Source organism: Myripristis murdjan, chromosome 24 (genome assembly GCF_902150065.1).
Source record: "Myripristis murdjan chromosome 24, fMyrMur1.1, whole genome shotgun sequence".
Lineage (NCBI taxonomy): Eukaryota > Metazoa > Chordata > Actinopteri > Holocentriformes > Holocentridae > Myripristis > Myripristis murdjan.
This window is the reverse complement of record NC_044003.1, coordinates 2018990-2031517: the sequence shown is the minus strand read 5'-3', so window position 1 is coordinate 2031517 and position 12528 is coordinate 2018990.

The following is a 12528-nucleotide window of genomic DNA, read 5'->3' as shown; positions in this document are numbered from 1 at the left end:
GCTTAAACCCCCCGAGAAAGTTATGCAGCAGTTAGACTCTCTAAACCTTCATCAAATCATTAGTCTTCCTACTAGGCTCAACCCCAGTTCTCCCGACAAGGCTACCCTGCTAGATGTGATCCTCACCAATACTCCCCATATGTACCAATCAGGTGTGTTCTGCAGCGATCTCAGTGACCACTGCTTTATTGCCTGCATTCGCAAGAACACCACTGCCAAAAAGCCCATCACCATCAGCACCAAACGCTCGCTAAAGCACTTTAACAGCCAAGCTTTCCTGCGTGATCTGGCCAGCATTAACTGGCACAGAGTCAGCCTGGTCCCTGTTGTGAACGACGCGTGGTCCCTGTTCAGAGACCAGTTCAGTGCTGTGGTCAATAGGCATGCCCCTCTCAAAAAGCAACGGATAAAGAAACCGTCACAGCCCCTGGTTCACCCACGAGCTCACATCTCTTCTAAACCAGAAGAACACAGCATGGAGAAAAGGCTCGCTTATCGAGTTCTCCCAGTGATCATCTTCACTTTCGGCAGCTCCGTAATAAGGCCACCCAAGCCGTGCGACAGGCCAAATCTGGTTACTATAAGGCCCAATTCACCCAATGCCGCTCCAATCCCCGCACCTTTTGGAAAACAGTCAGAAAACTAGAGAACAAGCCCTCATCATTGCCCCTCTCACTCAAAGCGAACAATCTTGTCATTACAGACAAGATTGCTATGGCAGACACTTTCACAGTCATTTCATACAGTCCGGTTCTGTCTTTGAGTCCATGCAGTCCAAAAGCCCCTCCACCCCCGCCACCCACCGCCCGTAGTCCCCCTAACCACCCCGCCACCCTTGCCTCCCCATACAGTTTCTCCCTCCGGCCCCTCACAGAGGGAGAGGTACTAAAGGAACTGTCCGCTTTGGACCCCAAAAAAGCAGCTGGGTCTGACGACCTTCCCCGCATTTCTTATTAAAATTGCGGCTCCCATCATTACAGCACCCTTAACCGACATTTTCAACCTCTCACTCCACACTGCCGAAATACCCACAGACTGGAAAGAAGCCATTGTCCTCCCCTGTTTAAGGGTGGCGAGCAGTCGGACCCTAACAGTTATCGTCCCATCTCCATCCTCCCCTGTGTGTCCAAGGTTTTTGAGAAGCTTGTGAACAAACAGCTCACAACCTATCTTAATACCTCCAATATTCTGTCCGGCGTTCAGTCTGGCTTCCGTGCTGGGTTTGGGTGTACAACGGCTACTTTAAAGGTGCTGAACGACATTACCTCGGCTCTAGACGCCAAACAACATTGTGCTGCCATATTCATTGACCTTGCCAAAGCTTTTGACACTGTTGACCACCCTATCCTCATCAGCAGGCTAAGCAGTATAGGGGTCACCAATCACTCTCTGGCTTGGTTCTCCAACTATCTCTCCCACCGGGTACAGCGTGTAAGATTTGACAACTCACTCTCTCGCCCCCTCTCTGTCACCAAGGGTGTCCCTCAAGGTTCTGTACTCGGTCCACAACTGTTTTCCATCTACATTAATGACATTCCCCTGGCTGCTGGAAATTCATCCATCCACCTTTACGCCGATGACACAATACTCTATGCCTCTGGTCCGTCCCCTCCTCTGTCCAATCCACGCTCCAGGATAGCTTTCTCCAGGTACAACATGCCTTCTCTCATCTAAAACTGTCTCTCAACACCTCCAAGACAAAGGCCATGTGGTTTCACCGAAAGGGTGCCCCCTCTCTGTCTCCACTAAACATCTCCACCTGTGAGGGAGCTATCCTGGAGCACGTTCCCACCTACAAGTACCTGGGCACCTGGTTAGACTCCACACTTTCCTTCTCACACCACATCTCTCGGTTACAGTCTAAGGTCAAGGCAAAACTTGGTTTCCTTTACAGAAATCGTCACGTCTTCACTTCATCCGCCAAACTCACTCTCATCAAAATGACCATTCTCCCCACACTCGACTTCGGTGACACTATCTACAGATCCGCTTGCAAGGGCACTCTCGCAAAACTTGACACACTCTATCACTCGGCCATCCGCTTGCCACTAATGCCCCCTTCAACACCCACCACTGTACCCCTTTACTCACTGGTAAGCTGGCCCTCTCTTCACCCGCCGCCATATTCACTGGCTCACTATCATCTACAAGACCCTCCTTCACCGCACACCCCCTATCTGTCTCGTCTGCTGCACCGACTCCCCGTCAAATACAACACCCGGTCCTCCCTGCCCATACAGTTAACCTACTCCTAAATCCAGATCCTCCCTTGGTCATACATCTTTTCAATCAGCTGCTGCCACTGACTGGAATGCTCTGCAAAAACACCTAAAACTGGACAACTTCCATTTCTATCCCGGCCTTCAAGGAGGCCATCTCACACATACTTACTGAAACTGCAATTGCTTTCCGCCATCCAATTCAGCCCCCAACTCAGTTGTACGCTTATACCCGCTGACGCCGCCCAGGTCACACTGTGATGCCTGTAAATATGTGTTCATGTTGTAAATATCCTCATTCCATGTTCTAGTCTATGTTTTTAATTTTTATCTCCCTTGTAAGTTTACCTTGTCGTCCTGCCTGTTAACCTGCTTGGCCTGTCTTTCACATTGCTCATTGTGTACCTGTCTTCCCGCATGGTTGTTGTCCAAATGCCCCCTGCATTTTTATTGTATGGTTGTGGTTGTGCTCTTCACTGTAGTGTGTAGATGTATAGCACTGGTTACGGTTGTCACCGTATTCCAAGTTGGTGTTTGTGTACCTTGTGGTGTTTCCCCTGCATCTTACTTGTATATTTAACCCTGCCTGTCTTTGTATTCTCTGTGTTTGTCTATATTGTTGTACTTATTCCGCTGGTTTCTGTGCCCCGCTGCATGTTTTGCCTGGTTGTCGCTTTTTTTTTTTTTTTTGTCTTGTCTTACCGTATGTCTGTACAGCCGTCATCTTTACGTGCATGTACCCTGTCTTACCGTTGTTGATTGCTGTATGTCCGCATTGGTCGTGTAATGTCTTGCTGTATGCTGTTTTGCCGTACTTTATTCTCCTGTTTCCACTAACCAAAACCTCTTTCCTTTACAGCCCCCCCACCCCCACCTCCCCCAAGAGGTTTATGCCTCTTGACAGGCCATCATTGTAAATAAGAACTTGTTCGTAATGATTTGCCTGGTTAAATAAAGGTTAAATAAAATAAAAAAACACACTCACTCACACGCACTCACACACACACACACACACACACACACACTCAGTCACACACTCACTCACACACTCACACTCACACACACACACACACTCACTCACACACACACACTCACTCACACACACACACACACACACACACACTAACACTCTCACACACACACACACACACACACACACCGCCTTTTGGCCCCCCCTGCTTGGACAGATTGGCAGAATGCTAAAAGCTTTGATCCCCGCTCACTTTGTTGCTCCCCCCTCACACATGTGTCAGGCCGAGCCGGGGGCCACGCAGCCGCCAGGGGCCACGCAGCCGCCAGGGGCCACGCAGTCGCCAGGGGCCACGCAGAAACCAGGGCCACGCAGAAACCAGGGGCCACGCAGAAACCAGGGGCCTCGCAGAAACCAGGGGCCACGCAGCTGCCAGGGGCCTCACAGAAACCAGGGGCCACACAGAAACCAGGGGCCACTCAGAAACCAGGGGCCACGCAGAAACCAGGGGCCTCACAGCCACCAGGGGCCACGCAGAAACCAGGGGCCACGCAGAAAACCAGGGGCCACGCAGAAACCAGGGGCCACACAGAAACCAGGGGCCACGCAAGAAACCAGGGGCCTCACAGAAACCAGGGGCCACGCAGAAACCAGGGGCACGCAGAAACCAGGGGCCTCACAGAAACCAGGGGCCACGCAGAAACCAGGGGCCTCACAGAAACCAGGGGCCACACAGAAACCAGGGGCCACGCAGAAACCAGGGGCCACGCAGAAAACCAGGGGCCTCACAGAAACCAGGGGCCACGCAGAAACCAGGGGCCACGCAGAAACCAGGGGCCACGCAGAAACCAGGGGCCTCACAGAAACCAGGGGCCACGCAGAAACCAGGGGCCACGCAGAAACCAGGGGCCACGCAGAAACCAGGGGCCTCACAGAAACCAGGGGCCACGCAGAAACCAGGGGCCACGCAGAAACCACGGGTCACACAGAAACCAGGGGCCACACAGAAACCAGGGGCCACGCAGAAACCACGGGTCACACAGAAACCAGGGGCCACACAGAAACCAGGGGCCACGCAGAAACCAGGGGCCACGCAGCCACCAGGGGTCACACAGAAACCAGGGGCCACACAGCCACCAGGGGCCACGCAGAAACCAGGGGCCACGCAGCCACCAGGGGCCACGCAGCCACCAGGGGCCACACAGAAACCAGGGGCCACACAGCCACCAGGGGCCACGCAGCCACCAGGGGCCACGCAGCCACCAGGGGCCACACAGAAACCAGGGGCCACGCAGCCACCAGGGGCCACGCAGAAACCAGGGGCCACGCAGCCACCAGGGGCCACGCAGAAACCAGGGGCCACGCAGCCACCAGGGGCCACGCAGCCACGAGGGGCCACACAGAAACCAGGGGCCACGCAGCCACCAGGGGCCACGCAGAAACCAGGGGCCACGCAGCCACCAGGGGCCACGCAGAAACCAGGGGCCACGCAGCCACCAGGGGCCACGCAGAAACCAGGGGCCACGCAGAAAACCAGGGCCACACAGAAACCAGGGGCCACACAGCCACCAGGGGCCACACAGCCACCAGGGGCCACGCAGAAACCAGGGGCCAGGCAGCCACCAGGGCCAGGCAGCTTGCACTGTCAGGATTAAAGGTGTCATCCTGGCCCCTGGAGGAGGAGCCTCGGTCTGAACAGCCTGACAGACACGAGGACAAAGCAGCAGGGGGAGGAGCTGATCCTCCTCTGGCAGGACAGAAAGGGTTCTCTAAAGAACCGTGGTCCAAAAGCACAATCACCTGAGGCTGAATGTCAGCAAGACCACAGAGATGGTGATCGACTTCAGGAAGAAGAGGAGCCTTCACAGCCACTGTGTATTCTGGGAGAGGAGGTGGAGGAGGTGGAGGACTACAGGTACCTGGACGTCAACATCAACAACAGACTGGACTGGAAATCCAACACCGAAGCTGTGTACAAGAAGGGGATGAGCAGACTCTACTTCCTGAGGAAGCTGAGATCCTTCAATGTGTGCAGCAAGATGTTGGAGATGTTCTATCAGTCTGTTGTGGCCAGCGTAATCTTCTTCGCCGTGGGTTTGTTGGGGGAGCAGCATCGGAGCCAGCGACACCAACAGACTCAATAAACTGATCAGGAGGGCTGGCTCCGTGATCGGCTGCAAACTGGACACTTTGGAGGCTGTGGTGGAGAGGAGGACACTGAACAAACTGTTATCCATCATGGATAACCCTGATCACCCTCTCCACCACACACAACACCACACACACACACAACACACCCACACACACACACACACACACTGGACAGACAGCGGAGCTCCTTCTCCAACAGACTGTTACAGCTCCACTGTCGAAGGGACAGATACAGGAAATCATTCCTGCCACAAGCATCACATGTACAACAAATCACATCTGTCAGACAGAGACTCACATCTGTCTGCTGTATAGTTCTGTTCTTAGCACTCCACTACTCAGCACCTTAACTCTTTATTTATTATACATCACTCAGCACCTTAACTGTTTATTTATTATCCATCACCCAGCACCTTAAACTCTTTATTTATTATTTATTATCCATATATTACATCCTGGGTTAATATACATTCACACTGTTTTTCAGTCTGGAGGGGACGTGGTGATTCCATAAGAGGCTGAATCAGGTCAGTTAGTTCCTGAATCCCAGTACCGGGCGTCGAGTTCTGCCACTTGGTTCTTGGTTCTTGGGGTTTCATACTAACTCTCCTATCTATACAATCATGTATATACTTCAGTTCCATCTGCATATTTCATTTTCATATTCATTCATGTATATTTTTAGTTTTTAGTCTTTATAGTCTTTATTGTATATATTTAACCTTTATTCTATTTTATTTAACTTTATTATATGTTTCTACTGTTGCTGCTGGAACACCAGAATTTCCCTGGTTGGGATCAATAAAGTATATCTATCTATCTATCTATCTATCTATCTATCTATCTATCTATCTATCTATCTATCTATGTTCTCTGTGGAATCAGAGATGGTTCTCCCACAGCATCACCTTGAAGAACCACTTTTGGTTCCACTTGACACCTTTATTTTCCTTTAAGAGACGAGAATGAGCTGCTGTTTTCATGAACCTTTTCTCCTCTGTGTTCTGTGCAGAACCCTCACAGAACTCATGGCTGTTTGACGGTTCCATGAAGAACCATCAACTTCTAAACAACCATTTTATTTAGTGGATGGATCCTTAGCTGGGAAAAAAGGTTCTCTCTTTCAACCCACGGGCTCCACCAAGGACTGTTTTGAAAGAAGTCTTGGAAGAACTTTTTTTTTTTTTTTTTTTAAGTTCTTTTGAGAACCATTGCTGGTTCCACAAAGAACCGTTCTAATTTTGGCTCTTTGAGGCGACTTTAAACCAACTGGACTGCCTTTTTTTTCCCTCATGGTTTTGAAAGTGCTGGGATGAAGGAGTGGATCAGTGTGGTGTTAGGACGCCACCTTGTGGCAGCAGACAGAGAGGAGCAAGAAATCCTTTAAACTCAGTTGAACTCTTTGGAACCGAGACGGAGACAGGTTTCCTGTTAAAGTAGGAAAATGAGCTGGAAATCAGCATTAAAAAAAATGTTGATTTAAACTAAAATTTATTTTATTTTTACAGACTGTAAATTTTAAAGTCTAGTAAAACGTTTGGGGTGAGTAAATAAATAAATAGATAGATAAATCAATCATTAAGGTTTTTTTAAAAAATATTTTAACCTTTTTCTTTTGCTGTAACACAAAACAGTTTTATTGTGTTTTAGGGAGCAAGGAGCAGACAGAGAGGTTCATCAGGCTGAGAGGAGAGAACCAGCATTTATTTACAGGGGCCAAACAGTCAGCGGCAGTCGGGTGGAGGTAAGACATTAATGAACAGGCCATTTGTCAGTGTCCTGATGTCACTTTTTGTAAATCCTTGCATCCTCGTGTTCATGTGACCTTGTGCTTACCTTTTCTCTTGTTTCTCTGTGTTTAGAATCATACTGGAGAAGATGGGCCTGCTGGGGAGGGTGAAGCCCCAAGAAAAAATGGGATAACCTAAAAAAAAAATAATAATAATAATAATAAAAAATAAGGTAGGTGCAGATTTGAATGATGATGTGGAAACGATCTTATATTTGTTTAACCACGCAAATAAATACTACTTTTCTGAAGTTACTGAGTGAATGATTTCCACTGCCTTAGGATTGCAAATACCCAGGGACAGGAGAGGGGGCCTGGCCCTGGTTTGACCTCATGGATGATCTGCTGGGACAGAGGCCGTCTATCGCCCCCCCGTCCTGATAGCCTCTCTCCCTGAGGACACACCAGGGCCAGCTGCCGCGGTGGGTCAGCAGGAGGAGGAGGATGAAGAGGGACAAGAGGAGGAGGACGAGCCAGTCCCGGGGCCACTGAGGAAGAGGAGGAGGAGGAGGGAAGACGAGCTGCTGGACCTCTTGAGGGAGGACATGAGGCAGCAGAGGGAGGCGGAGGAGAGGAGAGAGAGAGAGCAGGCAGAGGATGGAGAGGCTCTTCTCTCTCCTCGAGAGACTGGTGGAGTGGCGTTCCTTTTGTTTATATTGTGTGAATAACAGTAAATTGCTTCCTCTGTGTTCTGTCTGGACTCCCTTCTTCTTTATTATTTCAAGTGCTTATCAAACGTCAATAAATGATCTCTGACTGCCACCTAGTGGCCAGTCTTTTGTTGAGGGAGCAAGGTATAAAGGGGAGGAGACTATTGAGCCCCGTAAGCTCGACCTGTGCGTGTCCTCACCTGAGCATCTCAGTCACCTCCTCCTTGGATTTGTGGTTCTCTGAGTAAGTTCTTCTTCTTTTTTTTTTTTGACTGTGTATTGTATTTATATATTATCTTTATATCGAGTAGGTTGCTGCAGTCTGTTTAAGTTTGTTTTATTGTTATTAGGAGGCAGATGGTTCCCCAGACGGCACCTTCAGCTTTATAAATGATGAGCTCCCTCGGTAAAGTGGAACGAGGTATGTGGACCTCAATTTCTGGGCTATCACCTTTTAATCTTTGGATTACGTCCACTCTGTATATGTGACATGGTGCTGACAGGAAGACAGCACACATCCTGTCATGGAAAGCTTGTTGTCATCAATCAGCCGCTGTGTTTGTGTCAAGGTGTTGGCTCTGCTATGGAACCGGCTGGGAAGAGAAAGAGGAGGTTCCCCGCCTCTAGAACCACTCTGTCTGGAGAACATGAACCTGAACCTGAACCTGGACCTGAGCCCAGCTGTGTGTCCATGAGGAGTGACTGGTCTATGGATCTATTCAATTCAAAGACGGACGGCACTCTGTGGATCATGGGTAATTATTTCAAACTGATGATAAAACATATGTTTTTTTTTTGTTTTTTTTTTTTCAGTTTTCAGATTCACAGTCGGGAGATACAGAATTGGTTCCAACCTTGAGACTCTGTTGACTGAGTTTCCTGTGTTTGTGTGTGGTTTTTTTGTGTGTGTGTGTGTGTGTGTGTGTGTGTGTGTGTGTGTGTGTGTGTGTGTGTGTTTGGTAATAAGGCACAGCCAGGATGGGTCCCAAAAAAAGAAAAGTGGACATAAGAAGTTTCTTTAGAAGTCAAAGTGGAAGTTACTCCAAGAAAACAGGCCCACTTTATTTATTATATTGCTGATGTGGAGTTGATAATAATGGTGATAACAATAATAGCCAACTGAGCTACTGATGTTTTTCTTCACTGTTTATTTTGTCAGGTGGCAGTTAGAACAATAGTTCAGCAGTCTTCTTTGAAATGAGAGCTTTTATCAGGCACATTGGCCTGTTGTCTCTAGGGAAGCAGGAATTATCCATTTTTTATTAACCAGGATTTAAAATGTCAAGCTTATAGAACTGTAGAGCCTCAACAATACAGGTTTTTTTTTTTTTTTTTTTTTTTAAATTTAAAAAAGCTTACTTTAATGCCAAAGAGATACACTTTTTTTTTTTTTTTTTTTTTTTTTTTTTGTTATTTTATGTATTATTTTCATGTATCATTTGTGTGCTGAGAGGCAGCCACTGTGTGAAAAACACCAACATAAAAGTCTGTGAGGAAAATACAGTAAAACCTCAGATTACATATGTTCATGTGATTTTATACATCCATATTGGTGTGGAATAAATTACACATAATACTGGTTTTTTCTATACTCTATGATTCTTTCTATATCTAAACTATAACCATACCATCAAAATCTATGGTTGTTGCATGCTATATTGTCCCACTGTTCATATGTCATGGATCAATATATTTATGTCAGGTGACAGGTAGTAGTTACAGACCGGCGTAGGCATGTGCTGGTTCTTTCAAATAAAAAGCAAGACAATGTACACTAATCTGTTTCTATTTAGGTATTTAGTGTCAAACATTTATTATATTATATTATATTTATTTTATTATGTTAATGTATGATGTTGTTGATGTACAGTGTGATGCACAGTTGCACTGAAGACGAGAACTCTGTTAATTGCCTGCTTGTCTTTCTTTAGTTGCCTTTAACTTACAGCATTACAGAATTATTAAATACTTGTAGTCAGTATAGATATTCAGATATGCAGTATAAACTTTATTGTCAATCTCTGAATATTTTTATTTTTCTAATTATGATCGTTTGCTTGTTTATTTGATCAGCTCTACATGACGTGACATTGCAGTCATAAATGCAAAAATCATCAACTTTCAGAGGCGCCGCCTTGGAGACCTTTTATGTCCCCACCAACGTCAAATCAAACCTTACGCCCATGCACAGCATGAAGAAGCTGATAATTTCACATCACTGACTCAAACAGCAACTTGGTGGCAGGAGTGACTGCACGTTCATTAGTAGGCCTACAAAGTTATGGCTGATAAAATAATACACCATTTAGAAGGAAAAGTAGATTTGAAATCCATCTGTGTCTCCCAGGTGAGAGGCGTGGTGTTCAGGTTTATATTGTCTGGACTGATGGAAAGGACTGAGAGAAGTTCCCTTCATGTCCACTTGGTGGCGCACCTGCTCCGTAAACAGAATGGGGAAGTGAAATCAGAGCCTCGTCCTGCTCTGAATCCGCCGTGCCGCTCCCTCTGTGCTCAAAGTGCAGATTGTCCAGTTGACTCCAAAGTGTCCTGTGTTAGCAGCCGCTGTGTGGAAACAGGAAGTTGACTCTTTTTAATGGGAGTTGTGTGAAAGTGCTCAGCAGTCAGAAAGTGAACAGGAGAGCAGAGCAGAGACTGTGAAGCAGCTGGACTCCACTGGACCCCCCCGCTCTCACTGCAGGTGAGGACAGGCCGCTCGGTGTGTGTGTGTGTGTGTGTGTGTGTGTGTGTGTGTGTGTGTGTGTGTGTGTGTGTGTGTGTGAGAACCTCTCCTGGTTGCAAGACGTTTGTTTTGTCCACTTTCGCTCTCTCTGTTCACTGTCTACCTCGCTCGACCTTTTCTCTTCTCCCCCACTCCAGACGGTAACCCTAGATTTGCGAAACTGTTTCTGTACAAAACAGTGCTCAGAAAATATAATGTAGGCCATGTTTTCCTTAATTGAATACATAATTAGTAGTTTAGCCCGCTAGAGTAATGAGTTTGTGTGAAGGTGAATTCGGTGCATCATATTTTCCCTTCGCTGTGAGTCCCTGACCTTTAAGTAAGTAATCTGTTGTTTATTTACTTAGTTCTGCGAAAACTGAAATGTTGTTGTTTCAGATGTTAGATATTACATATCGGCCTGTGTTGCTAATATAATTACATAGAGACGGCAGAAGGTAAATCTATATTTCCTTGTTGTATTTTCCTCCATGTTGTGTGACTGTGACGCACTTTAAATCCTTAGGAGCGCACCTCGGCGCTGCGGGGAAACTTTCTAAGTCTGTTGCTGCCGAGTGAATAATTCTCCTTTCAGCTCGCCAGTCACTGTCTGGGTTATTCTGTGTATTATTCTACCAGTCTACTGTGTGTTACTCCCTATATTACATTTTTTTTCCGATTGCTTACACACTAAGAACATACAATTAAACCAATGTGACAAAACTTGAAGTCATTGGAACTAAACCTTAAACACAGCGTGGCCACACCTTAGACACAAGTGCTGCTTTAAACTGTGTTTGCAATTCTACAACACACTTCCTCCTGAACACTAGACACTATTTCATACAGAAGACACCTCGCTCAAAAATGAAAGCATGTGGTTACCATTGGGAAAACACTTATGTTCAAAATATAAAACACATCAGGTTATAAGAAAACCTGAGACACACACGTGAAAGCACTTACTTAGAAAACTGAACACCAATCAGTCAGGTGTTCTACAAACAGGCCCCAGGTCAGCCATGTGGAGGACTTTGCATGGAGGCGGTGAGAGAAAGAGGCACAGGAAGACATCGTATGTGATGAGGATGAGATTTTGTGGCTGTGCGTATTTTGATTTTGTTGTACTGTTTTATTTTTGCTTTACATACTATGCATGTATGTTTATTTATGTTTGTCAACTCAGAAACCCTGGTTTCAAAACAGTAAATCCATCTGCCTAATGAGAGGCTCTCTGCCCAAAATAATACATTTTGTTTGCAAAAGGCTCTTACCATGACAAAACATTTCAAACATGCAGCAAAAGCACATTTTGTCACTGCCCAATACAACTAATCCACTCACTCACTCACTTCATACTCAACACCAGAATGCAACACAGCCTTTTCAGCCTGAGCAGGTTCAACCTTACTTTCTCCTGTGTGGATTGCAGTCATATTTTTTTGACGATTTACATCGTCACATATTGTAAAGCAAGTAGCAAAATCCAATATTTCCCTCAAACAACTCAACTTCTGCCCAAATGAGTAGATTCCTTCAGTCAGCTCTGCTGTACTGTAACACAGCTGACAGCAGAATACAAAATACAGCTGTCAGTTTGAACAAGGTTCTCCTGTGAGCTGCACATTCAAATGTGAACTTACAGTAAAGAACTGCATCCAAACTCAGAAAGACTTTGAAGTGAAAATTTTACTGTATTTATGGCAAAAACTGAAATACTGTAATTCACATACAGTATTACACAGAAAAACTCAAAGGAGTTGAAAAAAATACAGAAAACAATTTATAGGCCCTTTTTTGTAGGTGCATCCTGACTGATTGGTGATTGGTGGAAAGGGCAGTGATGCAGGTGCACTAGTGATTTCATAGAGATGCAGGTGCAAAAGAGCGTGAAAAATGTGTGAATCCAATGAAAAGGTATGAACACATTTACAAAAGAAAACCTCTGCTGTGGTTTGGAGGTGAAGATGACAACAAAGTTTCATTATACTGGAAAAAAGTGATTGAAAAAACTGTACTGTAAAGTACAG